This window comes from Salvelinus sp. IW2-2015, linkage group LG1 (assembly GCF_002910315.2).
Source record: "Salvelinus sp. IW2-2015 linkage group LG1, ASM291031v2, whole genome shotgun sequence".
In the NCBI taxonomy this organism is placed as follows: Eukaryota; Metazoa; Chordata; class Actinopteri; order Salmoniformes; family Salmonidae; genus Salvelinus; species Salvelinus sp. IW2-2015.
Genome location: NC_036838.1, coordinates 2,517,790 through 2,531,738, shown reverse-complemented (window position 1 = coordinate 2,531,738; position 13,949 = coordinate 2,517,790). Strand labels below are relative to the sequence as shown.

The 13,949-nt window shown below is 41.1% G+C and overlaps 1 protein-coding gene and 1 pseudogene across 3 annotated transcripts in view; one reads left to right on the top strand and one right to left on the bottom strand.

The window, feature by feature from the left end:
• stx8 (syntaxin 8) overlaps window positions 1-13,949 on the top strand; it is an 84,005-nt gene that overhangs the window by 6,507 nt on the left and 63,549 nt on the right. The gene's annotated exons all lie outside the window — the stretch shown is intronic.
• On the bottom strand, window positions 5,637-9,852 carry LOC139028304 (TBC1 domain family member 24-like; annotated as a pseudogene).

Here is a 13,949-nt window from a genome sequence, read left to right as displayed (position 1 = left end):
CTCTACGTATTGAGCGATCACTGCTACTTCCTGTTTTTAGGTTTTGCTTGTAGCAGGAATAGGAGGATAGAATTATGGTCAGATTTCGCCAAATGGGAGGGTGGGGAGAGCTTTGTATGCATCTCTGGGTGTGGAGTGTCTGGGTTAGGGGTGTAAGTCGGTCTAGGATTTTTTTCCCCTGTTGTGAATGCTGGGTAACAAAATAAAACAAACATACATTTTTTTTGGAAAAAAACAAAAAAAATAAAACTTTTTTTTTGAGGATTTATCAAGTTTGCCTGCCATTAAAGTCCCCTGGCACTAGGAGCGCCGCTTTGTGAGCATTTTCTTACTTTGCTGATGGCCTTATAGAGTGGTTGAGAGCGGTCTTAGAGCCAGCTTCGCTTTGTGGTGGTAATGACGCACGAAGAAATACAGATGGACACACAACTCGTCTTGGTAGTAGTGTGGTGACAGCTTATCATCAAGGGACTCTACCTCAGGCAAGCAATAATTCGAGACTCCTTTAAATTTAGATATCGCGCACCCAGCTGCGTTATTGGATTCGGCTATGAAAAGCCAACTGACATTTTACTGCCTGACGGTGCGGTGGTGACCTTTGCGACCTTCGACAACTACTGTGATATTATTATTTCACCATGCTGAGTAATTTATCGAACATTTTGACATCTTAGGCCTGTTCTGTAAGATCTCCCACCCGGCACAAGCAGAGGAGGACTGGCCACCCCTCATAGCAGGTTGCCCCTTTCTTTCTATAAGGTTTTTCCTTACTTGGTTTTGTCGCTTCTAGGGAGTTTTTCCTAGCCACTGTGCTTCTAACACCTGCAATTGGCTTTGCTGTTTTGGGGTGTTAGGGCTGGGTTCTGTCAGGCAACTTTGAGATATCAGATGATCTAAGAAGGGCTTATATAAATTCAATTTGATTTGAATTGATTGACAAAGACTAGAGTTTTGAAGAAATTCCAAATACTTTCCCTAAACTGAACAGTCCCTTACAAATAATTGAGTTATATTTAGACATTGAAAAGATGACAACCAGCTGAAAACCCCCACTGGCCAAGCAACAGAAACGTTAGTAGCTAGTAGCTACATAGATGCCCTGATCCTAGTGACACAAGCCATATACACTCATGGCCAACAATAACGTTAAGCTAACGTTAGTATTACTGGTTACCAGATAACTTGCGTTAGCTCAGCTGAATATGTTAGCTCGGCTGAATAGGTTAGCTAGCTAAATAGGCTGGAGGACTATTTTAGCAATACCGTTGAACCAATTACATCCTGCCAGCTCAAGCCGTGGAATCTCTTTGTGCATCTCAGCCATGATCAACAATATGCACCTTAAGTCTTCAAGCCTGTTAAAATCTTCTCGAGCTCACAGCTATCTTTCTCCTCATTTGCCCATACAGACAAACGTTGCTAAGCCTACCATTAGTTTTGGGTCAGTTTATGGTGATGTAGTAGTTGTCCAGGCAGCCGGAGGAAACATTGGGGCGTCTTTTTGGAGTTGATTGTCCATATAGATCGGTTTTGCTAGAAGAGTTTCAGGTTTGTCAAAATTGACTTTCGTATACAGGTTTAAGAAAACTTACACAGCAGGTATGATATTAACGTAGCAGTTTAGGAAAAGTGTTTACGGGTAAGGGTTAGCTATAAGCACGAACTGGTATTCCATCTAGACATGGCTAGAATCCTTAAATTCAGAAAGGCCTAGAGATCCGATAAAAATTAGAAAGACTCAAAGATCCAGAATTGAGTGAAAATGGAAGCTATTGTGGTCAGGGAAGAATTCCAAAACGATCTGGAATGAATATGACGTTAAAGGCTAGGTGATGCATATTCCTGCTTTTTACTTAGAGGGAACTAAAAGTAAGGGCAAATGATATGCCAGAAATTATGTAAAATAGTGTTGTCAACCTAAAATATTGTCATATAATTATTAAATAACGTTTGAAACGGACAGGCTGTATAACATTTCTGTATAAAATAGCTATAACATAAAACAGACATAATACATGTCTAGTGTTAATCTTTCCTTTCAAATGTTGTTTTATATGATAACCAATATCGTACTTGTTTGCAATTACAATTTGTGTCTAAGTCCTATCATCCAACTGAGTTGTTTGAATGGATTGTTGCATATTTGCAGTTGTTTAGAAAACGTATGGATGCCATACTCCTCTAAAAACTGTCTGGTTAGCTAGCTAACAACGTACAGTGCAGATAATCGTATAAAATTCATGTTTTATACACTCTTATCAGAGCATTGGCAAAACATGGTTGACCACACTCCCTTACCAAAAATGTCTGCAACTTTATATTACCATCATCAAGAAGGTTCATGTCCATTCTAGTATTGCTAATTCCTAATTTCTATGGATTGGTACTGCCAGAGATAGCCAGCGGAGCTAGCCAGGGAGCTAGGTTAAGACAGAAGACCAGTTTTAGAAATGTTTACAAATTAATAACAGATGAAAAGCTGAAAGTGCTTGAGTAATAAAGTAATTTCAACACTTTTCTTATTGCAAGCCTAAAAAGTTCAGGAGTAAAAATGGCTTAAACGTTCAAAAATAAGTTGGCATGGATTCCACTCGGCTCTGTAATGCCCCATGTTCTGTACCCACAGCATACAATTATCTGTAAGGTGCCTCAGGTCGAGCCAGTGCATTTAGAGTACAGATCACCACAAAGGACCAGGGAGGTCTTCCATCGTTCACAACGACGGGCACCTAGTTGGTAGTTGGGTATAAAACAACATAGACATGGAATTCCCTTTGAGCTGGTGTAGTTATTAATGTAAACACTTTGGATGGAGGTATCAATACACAAGTCCAATGGTGATTTGGAAAACAGTTACAGAGTTTCTATGGCTGTGATAGGAGATACTGAGGGATGGATCAACACACAACATACATCTACAATACTAACATAAATGACAGAGTAACATGGAAGCTTGTACTAGAATTTTAAAAAATATTCAAAAAACTGCCATCCTGTTTTGCAACGAGGCACTAAATAATACTGTCCAAAACATGTGGCACAGAAATTAACTTTTTGTCCTGAATATTATGTTTGTGGCAAATCTCAACACCAACACATCACTGACACCACTCTTTTCATATTTTCAAACATGATGTGGCTGCAGTCATGTTAATTGTATGCTGTCATCGCCATGAACTAGGGAGTTTTTGGGGGGGATAAAAAAGAAAGTTAATAGGAGCTAAGCACAGGCAAAATTCCTAGGAAAAACCTGGTTCAGCTGCTTTCCAAGACACTGGGAGACCAATTCACCTTTCAAGAGGACAAAACCTAAAAACCACAAGGCAACACATACACTGGAGATGTCATTGAAGGTTTCTGAGTGGCCTAGTTACAGGTTCAGACTTAAACCGTCTTGAAATCCCATGACAAGACTTGAAAATGGCGCATATAGCAATGATGCAACAAACAACTTGAAGAGCTTGTACACATTTTTTAAAGAATAACGGCAAATATGTACAATCCGGTGTCCAAAACTCTTAGAGACTTTACACAGAAAGACTCACAGCGTAATAAGCTGCCAAAGGTGATTGTAACATGTATTGACTCAGGGGTTTGAATACTTCTATCAACGAATATTGCTGGTGTTTTTTCTAATGAATAATGAATACTTTCTTTTTTTCACTTTTGAAATCAGAGTATTTTGTGTAGATATACCGTATATCCTCCCTTTGGCAATCCTATTAATATAGTACAATATAAAACATTTCATCAGAGTATATGACTGATCAACAAACAAATATCGCAACAATTCAAATACAGTGCATTCTGAAAGTATTCAACCCCTTTACTTTTCCAGATTTGTTACGTTACAGCCTTATTCTCAAAATTGATTCAATATCTTTTTCCCTCATCCAACTCTACAACACAAAAACAGGCTTTGGCTAGGATTTTTTTTTCGCAAAATGCCATTAAAAAATGGACAGCAGCAGAAAAACTAATTTACACAAAGCATTAGACCGTTGACTATGCAGACTCAAAATTACTCCAGGTTGCATGCCTGTTGTCCAATGATCATCCTTGAGATGTTTCTACAACTTGATTGGAGTCCGCCTGTGGTAAATTCAATTGATTGACAGGATTTTGAAAGCACACACCCTGTCTATATAAAAGTCTCACAGTTGACAGTGCATTGTCAGAGCAAAACCCAAGCCATGAGGTCAAAGAATGGTCAGCAAAGCTCCGAATACAGGGTTGGTGTCGAGCGCACAGTCTGGGGGTACCAAATTTCTGCAGCATTGAAGGCCCCACAGACACAGTGGCCTCCCAATCATTCTTAAATGGACAGAAGTTTGAAACCCACAAACACTCTTTCCTAGAGCTGCCGTCCGGCAAAACTGAGCAATCGGGTGGAGAAGGTCTGGGTCAGGGAGGGACAGAAGCCGATGGTCACTCTGACAGAGCTCCAGAGTTCCTCTGGGAGATGGGAGAACCTTCCAGAACGGAACAACCATCTCTGGCAGCACTCCACCAATCAGGCATCTATGGTAGAGTGGGCCAGCTTGAAGCCAGGAAAAGACACATGACCAGCCCGCTTGGAGTTGCACAAAGCCACCGAAAGGACCTCTCAGACCTTGAGAAACAAGATTCTCTGGCCTGATGAAAATGAATCTTTGGCCTAAATGCCAAGCTGTGCACCATGCCCTACGGTGAACACTGGTGACTGGCAGGTAGTCGTGCTTGGTGGGGATTGTTTTAAGCGTCAGAGACTGGAGGGACTAGTCAGAAGATGATCCTTGATGAAACTGCTTCCAGAAAGCTCAGGAACTCAGACTGGGGTGGAAGGTTCACCTTTCCAACAGGACAACACCCTAAGCACACAGCCAGACCAACGCCAGGAGTGGCTTCGGGACAAGTCTCTGAATGCCTCTGACTGCCCAGCAAGAGCCTGGACTTGAACCCGATCGAACTCACTGGAGAGACCTAAAAACAGCTGTGCATCACTACTTCCCATACCATTCCCTGACAGAGCTGGAGAAGGATCGCAGAAGAAGAATGGAGAAACTCCCCCAAATACAGGTTGTGCCACAGCTTGTAGCGTCACCCAAGAAAACTCAAGGCTGTAATCGCTGCCAAGTGCTTTAACAAAGTACTGAGTAAAGGGTGTGAATACTTTTGAAATGTATAGTTCAGTTTTTTATTTTTGATAAATTGCAAAAATATATAAAAAACCCCTGTTTTTGCTTTCATTATGCGTCGTAGATTGATGAGGGGGGGGGAATTAATTTGATTGATTTATAGAATAAGGGCTGATAACGTCAACAAAATATGGAAAAAGTCAAGCAGTGTGAATACTTTCGAATGCACTGAAAAACCCTGTGTTAATTGAGCCTATGGGTCATTGGTCATCAACACCACATTAATAAAAGGAAAAGTTAGCAGTCTAATCAAAGGACAACGGAATTAGGCGAACCGTTCTATATAAGAGGGCGGAAACCATATGTAGGCATCCTCTTTCAAGTGACAGTAAGAGAAGTACGTTGTGAGAACGAGATGCGAGTTCTGAATTCCCCCCACTTCCAGGGACTGGATCTGAAGTGTCTCTTTGCAGAGAGGGGCGCTCTCGAAGGTGTCACATCGCTCTGTGTAAGCCCCCCTCACAGATCACCCATGCCGACTGGAGGCAGAGAGCGTGACCCATCGCCACCTGCGAGACACAAACACATCACGCCCTCACTGTAAAAGATGTAGCATTGAAGTTTACAGTAATAACAGCAGCCCCTTCTAGCTGCTGCACGTTCTCAGTAATGTTGACATCAACACAAAGAATACAAAGGGTGGATACAAAGAATATGCCATGTGGAAACCCTAAGCTGTTTTCCCTACCACCATCGTCAGAAGTTCGCTGCAAAAACCTCTTGTACCGTTGAAGGAATGCTCCGTTAAACAAATCAGCCTATCCGGGTTTCAGAAGGTTAATTGATCACTCTTGTGACCCTCTACCGCGACGAACTCTGAACAGCAAACACTTTAGCCTAAACATATGAGAGTAGCCAATCGACTATGCCTGTTCGTGGTCTCCGGCGATGAACTGGAGGCCCTGTTCCTGGGCCCGTCTGGCGTGAGGGGAGAGAGTCTCGGGGAGGACGGTGGTGAAGGAGGAGGTCAAGGTTAGCTGGGCCTGGAGGTCCCGATGGACGGGTCAGGGTGGTGTGGTTGGTAGTAGAGGTGGTGAGAGTGTGGTAGAGGAGGAGTCCTCTTTTACCCAGAGGGAAGTGTAACCTCAGACCGAGCAGCCGACAGTCTGGAGAAGGTTGTCTCTTGCCGTAACTGTGAACCACAGCCCGTTGGTAGCGCTCCATGGCCTGCGACGAAGTGAAAGAACAAGAATTAAGACAATGTAACAATTAAGTGCCTGCATTGACTGATTACATGGAAAAGGAATGGAGCTGTGTTCTTCTAGCAGACGATCAGTAAGATATTCAACCAGAATTTTTTACTCTAAACATTTATCTAAATCAAAGGGAAAAACAAAAAATCATGCTATTTCAGATCTGAGATGGTAATTTCTCTCACGTGAGAAAAAAGAAGCTCTCCCCAGTCAAAATACGCAGTTTCTTCGTGAATTATACTTTTTCCGCTCAATCAAATCCTCGTTCGCAGAAGCACACAGACCTGTGGAGTGACACAGAGGTAAGAAGGTTGCATAGAATCTAGGTGGACTGTAAAAAAAAGAAGACAACAACACGTTTTCTGCTACTGTAAACTCACCTCTTCATCCACAGTTTTCAGAAGCAAGACCTGGCTCATGCCCCTCAACACGGAAATAAAATCTTTAAATGAGAAGAAAAAAATAAGCCACTCACAGTAAAAAATAGCAATGAAACTTGTAATGTTTTTAGACAACGGTTATTCACATCCCAGCCCTGGAAGATGTCTTTTAGTGGGGTGAAAGTTCAAAGTTCACTCGATGGGTCACGTCCTAGTCAGGGTCAGACTTTAATTGGGGTCATCGCATCCTGTCACGACCACCCTGTGTATGGCTAGAACCAATTAAAAGCATGTCTGCTGAGGCAGGTACGTGTCAGCGCCAGTGACAAGGGAGTCAACAGCATAGAATTCCGTCATAGTAGAGAAAAATAACTATTGGCCGGTTTCAAGCGTTTGAACGAGCTTCTAATGACGAGACAACAGCCAGTATTTGAATAGGTATTCAGAGCATTTCTAAAAGATTTGCAAGTGACTGATGAAATATATCTACGCACATTTTCTCCTGACAAGACCAACAGAACAGTTCTAGAGACATGAATAACTGTTGTTTAACCGATGCCAAGGAACTGTTCCCGCCCAACGAAACTGGAGACACATTTGGTCATGCACCGTAAGGGCAAAATGCTACGATTACTAACAATACAGCCATTCATTATTATGAAACTGAACCTAAGGCATTATACAGCTCTGGCTGTTGTATTTACTGTAGACAGTTCTGGGTGCTGAATGTATATATTTCACTACTTGATCCACTACTAATGTAAAATAGTGAATAAAAGTCACTTACGAGGCCAGGCTTCGGCCATGTTCGTTGGTGCTGAATAAGCCTTTTGGGATTGAAGAGGGCAAAGCGTTCAGGGATCCAGCCAGACAATCCTATCTCTGTCCCTGTGACAGCTCTGGAGCTGAAGCTGTCAAAATCCACTACCTGGACGACTGCTTTATGGATGAACAGAAACAGTTTGAGAATGTAAATATTTTTTTGAAGTGTATCTTCACAGACAGATAACATAAAGAACCAGAAAGTAAAGATTTGTAAACTGTTTATAGTTCAAAAAGGATATAGTATCTAGGTATAGTTGGTAGAACAACTGTAGCATCTCTATAACCAAAGTGGTTGGAAGTAATCTGTCATAATCGTCCTATGAGGAATATGGCTGAACTGGTGATGGCTTGCTATCTTTTGTTTCGCGTTAACAGAGAGTGGACAATTAGCATGTTCAACAGAGTAGAAACATTTCTCGAAGAACCTTGACCAACAGCCTCACCGCTTCTGGTGGATACTGATGCTTCTGCATGAGGAGCCTTGTTAGCGTTGAACAGTAGGTTGAGCTCCCTCCGCGTGGCAGTGGATCTGAAGCCCTCTCCAGCAGCTTCTCCCCGTACAGTGACGCGCCAGCGTTCTCCACAAAACTCTTCATGTCTCGCCTGAAGTCCTCCATCGGCGACACGAGACGAAACGAGACCTTGTACAAGCTGAGAAGAGCCAGAGCACCCTGTAGAGACCTTGTAACCCTCCAGAAGATAGACATCCAGGACCTATAGCGTATGTGAAGGGGAGGTCGGCAAAGATCCACATGATCCAATCGAGTAGACTCAAAGAGTTCTGGTGGGAGCTGGCGATGAGCTTGCGGATGCCGCGGCAGTACTTGTTGGCCAAGTCGCCGAAGGTCATGCAGGAGGCCCGGTAGGTGAGGAATGTCTGGTCGATGTAACGCTTGTTGGGGTCATTGTAGGCGATAGGCGGCAGATGCTGTGGAAGCACTCAGCTTCGTCTTCGCTGAAATGCAGAGGAGAGCCACCAAGGCTGGGAGGATTGGGCAGAAGTTGATGTCCGGGAAGTGAGCTTGCCGATGCAGAGGAGGACTTTTTGACAGAATTGAGACCAGCTTCGTTGAGGCAGTACCTGGGGTGGGAAGAAGAACAAAAACTTGCTATGTTATCATGTATGAATCAAACATAATGTACATGCAATATTGGAAAAGCATGATAACTTCAATTCTTCTATCAAAGTTTAATGACTAAAATAATTGATTCATGATTTGATCATCTGAACCATTTTCTCTGATAGCTTCATAGCAGTACTGGGATCACGCCATCATCCATGTACTCAGGGAACGGTGTGCTCATCTTCTGCCCCCGAAGAGCTCTTGGCCACATCCTGGTAACGATCTCGATCCGAGTTGGATGGACTGCAGTTGATACCATGAATTATATGATAATAGGCCTTGGCCCTTAGTGTATGGGGCATGGCCCAGAACCTGATCGACCCATGGTCTTCAGCTCCTGGTGTCCGACTTCAGGATCCTCTGGTAGCGCTCTGAAGTTCAGGGTCGATCTTCTCCCAGTCACAAACTGGCATACTTCATCCAGACAGGAGCTGATCTCCCCAGTTCTCTGATTCAGAGATGGTCATCATGGGGACACCCTTCAGACTGCCTCTTCTGCCTGTTGGAGAGAGGAAGAAGAAAAATAAAAAATTATTAATAAATTATTATTAATATAATTGTATAGTCTGTGTCCATCCACAGCTAACATTTTGTTTTGGATTAAGTACACTGTGTTTGTGCATATTCTGCATTTTCTCCCCTCTGTTCTTCATATAACATAGGATATGGCAAAATAAAAAAAAACATAATTGTCAAGATAAACATAAATGGACACTTTTAAACATATGTAATTTGCATACCATTGAGATCTCTGCATGGCAAGTGTTTGTTGGTGTTGGACTTGGATTCTTGTTGAGCCGAGCCATGATCCCCTGATTCCATCGCACTACTTCTCGTCTTCCTGTCCCCACTCTCTCCAGGGAGTTGGATCTCGCCTCATGGCGTTGGACCTGGTAAAGTTCCCTTCTCTGTGGAGCTCAGACGTCTCGTAACTATAGAAAAGACCTGGAGCGTGGCCTGACAAAGTTCTCATCTGTCGCCGTCTCTAGCCATACTTTTTGCTCCTCTGGCTGTAGTAGGAATGGACCTGGGTCTTCTGTGTCTGGCGCTGAGCTCAAGTCCTGTCCTGGTCAGTGGTTGTTTCCATAGGAGACGGGTCTAAACTTATAGTCCCACAAGTGGAGAACTTGGGCGTTCTTGAAACATGGATCATGCTGTCTGGTAAGTATTCTCCTCTGCAAATGTCAAGTTCTCTCTATATCAATGACAAGACAGTTCTCCAGTGGTGATACTTCCCATTGTTTCCATCTGTGCCTGTAGATGTAGGTTTTAACACAGTGTCAGTTGGTCAGGTGACCGGCACAGAAAGTGATATGGGTTTGTTTACAGTGTTTTGTGTATTCTGAGTGGAAAATTCCTCTGACTTAAGTTCAATTACTGTGGCGAAAAGGAATGCTCCTTTCTTCACTCCAACACCAGCGGACAGCAACGAATGAACTAGAGGAATAAATCAAAACATCAAAAGTGAGATTATTGTTTCATTTGATAATAGGCTACTGTGTAAAGGACAGTCTCCATTGCATAATGGGCTATTGCTATGATTTTTCATACACATTTAGAATATCAAAATATGTTGAAAATCATGACTAACAGAAATGAGTTTCTCACAAAGCATGTGCCTACTTTTAACCAGTTATCTTCTGGGTTTATCTGTATTGTATTTGGTATCTGGGTTTGCCTGGGTTTATCTTTTATTGTTAATTTCATGTTTATGGCAGCATTTACAAAAAACATTAAAGATTATTTTACTTTCTAAGTCTTTCAGAGGTTGGGTTAAATGCGGAAGACCATTTCAGTTGAATGCATTTTCCTTTCCCTTCTCTTTTCTGGAGGAACATAGCTCTATGAAACTGTTTTATAGGAAAACATGGGCGTGCCAAATGAGCACGCTCTATTCCTAGAATTAGCAAAGGATCATTTCACACAACAGATATTGTTTTGATCAAACACCACATTGTTTTGCTTGAAACAAAGAAACCTTGTAAATAGATCAATTTAAATGGGGCTTACATGTTGTTGAGGAAAAACAAACTCTTCCTATCTTGATGATTGAAGACTGTAGCCTACAGTATGTTTATACTATAGGTCATAATCTCACATAATGTTACATAAGGACTTCCATATCACTAGACAAACAGGGGGCAACGTAGCGTGTTGACATTTTTGTTTAACAACAAAACATGAGCAGTGGTTATGTCGACCTTTTATGACCTTTATCCACCAAAACAAAATAATTACATTGCTGGCTGTCCAAGGCCACACAGCCACAGCTCTATAAATAAATAGAAACAAAAAGTCATAATATTTATTATAAATATTTGGATATTGCTTATTTATTATTTATTATAATAAGAGAGGTAGATACACATAACAGAGACTGATGGAAGATTTGTAAAACTGTGAATAACATTTGGTTTGCAGCTACAGTGGGTCTGGTGGACTTGGGACACAGCAGCTCTGTCAGAGAGGAACATTACAATTTATTTGATTTGGATTCATTTGATCAGCTTCTCGTCAAGAACATTGAGGTACGTAAACAATCACGACTGAAAGTGTTTACTCACAGGACACCATCCTGACGTCACACCCAAACAGGAAGTGCTCCTGCTTATCAACAATTTCTGGAGTAAATATCGACACAATTCATTAATTATAACTGTTAACATGTCTCAAGATCCCTGGTAAGCGCTTTAAGGGTGCATTGAGATATATTTAAGATGCATTGGATAAATATAGAAATACGTCTTCAAACCTATATATTTGTGTTATTAGCTAGATTGTTAACGTTAGTAACAGTAACTCGGTCCCTTTAACCGCTATTTTAAAAGATATAGCTAAATACGACTTGACTCGTATATTATTATTTCACATTGATAGTTCACACGAAAGATTGCAATGCACTTTCGCTGATAACAATATACTGTAGCAGGTTATGACTTAAGTAGCTAAGAGCTAGCTAGCTATTTATCTAACGTTAATATACTGAGTAGCTATGATGAGGAACAAATTGTCTCCAGTCTGAATGACATTAATCATTGAACTCGAGACAAAGTTGGCACCACTCAATCAGCGCCAAATGAATTTGTCTACAATTGTTTTGTTTGTTTGTTATTATACCTTGAAGATTTGCAGCATCTCTTTTTACTGAGCTTTCAAACACTACACTTATTTTAAACTACATATACAACTATAGCACTACTCACGATAATTGTATACCGACCTGGTTTTTGTAGGACAGAAGTTATGAGCCACTTGCCGCCTTGTTCAAGAAATTGCAGAGAACATTCATGAAAGAAACAGACAACAGAGGACAAGAGGGAATCCTGCAAAGGTAAGGTTGATACTATGATGACACACGCTTAACTACACATTTGATTCCTCAATAAGTATATAGCAGTGCCTTCAGAAAGTATCATACATTGACTTATTCCACATTTTGCTGTGGTGCAGCCTGAATTCAAAAATATGTTGAAGATATTGTTTCCCCCACCCATCTACTGTAACACACAATACTCATTCATAATGTACAGTTATGAAACATGTTAATTTAGAATGTTGGCACTACTTTTTTATGAATGAAATAATACAGAAATATAATTACTACGATTTTTAAACACCCTGATTCAATACTTGTAAGAGCACCTTTTGCGCGTCTTTGGTAAGTCTCTAAGAGCTTTGCACACCTGGATTGTACAATATTTGCCCATTATTCTTTATTAATTCTTCAAGCTCTGTCAAGTTGAGTTGATATTGCTAGACAGACATTTTTAAGTCTTGCCATAATTTTCAAGCGATTTATCTCAAAACTGTAACTAGGCAAACCAGGAACTTCAATGTTTCTTGGTAAGCAACTCAGGTATTATTTGGCCTTGTGTTTTAGGTTATTGTCCTGCTGAAAGGTGAATTAATCTCCCAGTGTCTGTGGAAAGCAGACTGAATCTAGGATTTTGCCTGTGATTATAGCTGTATTCCGTTTTTTTATCATTTAGTCCTGCCGGTGACAAGCATACCCTAACATGATGCAGCCACCACCATTCTAGAAAATGAAGAGTGGTACTCCGTGATGTGTTGTGCTTCCCCAAAAGCTTTCTATTCAGGACAAAAAGTTATTTCTTTGTCATTACTTAAGGCCTTGTTGCACTTAAGTAAGGATGCCTGTTTTGGAATATTTTTATTCTTGAGGCTTCCTTTTTTCACTCTGTAATTATTGTCAGTATTGTGGAGTAACTACAATGTTGATGCATCCTTAGTTTTCTCATATCACAACCATATTAAATCTGTAACTGTTTTAAAATCCTATTGGCCTTATGGTAAATCCCTGAATGGTTTCCTTCCTCTCCGGCAACTGAGTTAGGAAGACCCAGTATCTTTGTAGTGACTGGGTATTATACACCATCCAAGCCTAATTAACCACTTCACCACACTCAAAGGGAATTCAGCTCTGCTTTTTAAAATGTTACTATCTACCAATCGTGCCTTCTTTGCGAGGCATTGAAAAACCTCCCTGGTCTATGTGGTTGAATCTGTGCTTCAAATTCACCTCGATTGAGAGACCTTCAGATAATTGTATGTGTGGGGTACAGAATGGGTAGTTATAAAAAAATCATGTAACCACTATTTTAACACTGAAAAGTACATGCAACTTATTCTGTGATTTAAGCACATTTTTACTCCTGAACTTATTAGGCTTCCATACAAAGGGTTGAATACGTTGGTGAATACTTGACTCAAGACATTTCAGCTTTTCATTTTGTGTTAGTTCTAACATTTTCTACAAACAAAATTCCACTTTGACATTATGGGGTATTGTGTGTAGATCAGTGACACAAAATCTAATTTAATCCATTTTAAATCAGGCTGTAACACACACAAAATGTCGAAAAAGTAAAGAGTGTAATACTTCTGAAGGCACTGTAGCTACTGTATTTTCATTTTGTTTAGGAATTGATTGTAAAAGTGTTATTTGTCTGTCCAGATAACATGACACGCGAGCGTCGCGCAGAAGCTGAAACAAAACATCAACCAGCTCAGAGAGAGTTTGCTCCGAGCTCTCCTCCCGGCGCATGTATCCTTCCTTTCACACATGATCACTGGGCCTCTCTGGTCATGTGACTGATGACACGCAGCACAGGTCCAAAACCTTTGGTTTCACATTCATGACACTGCAGTGTAGTTGTATGTGAGGTCTGTGAAATGACCTGTAGAGGGCAGTGTTTGTAAGAAATGCGCATCAATCCTTCACTCTCTGCA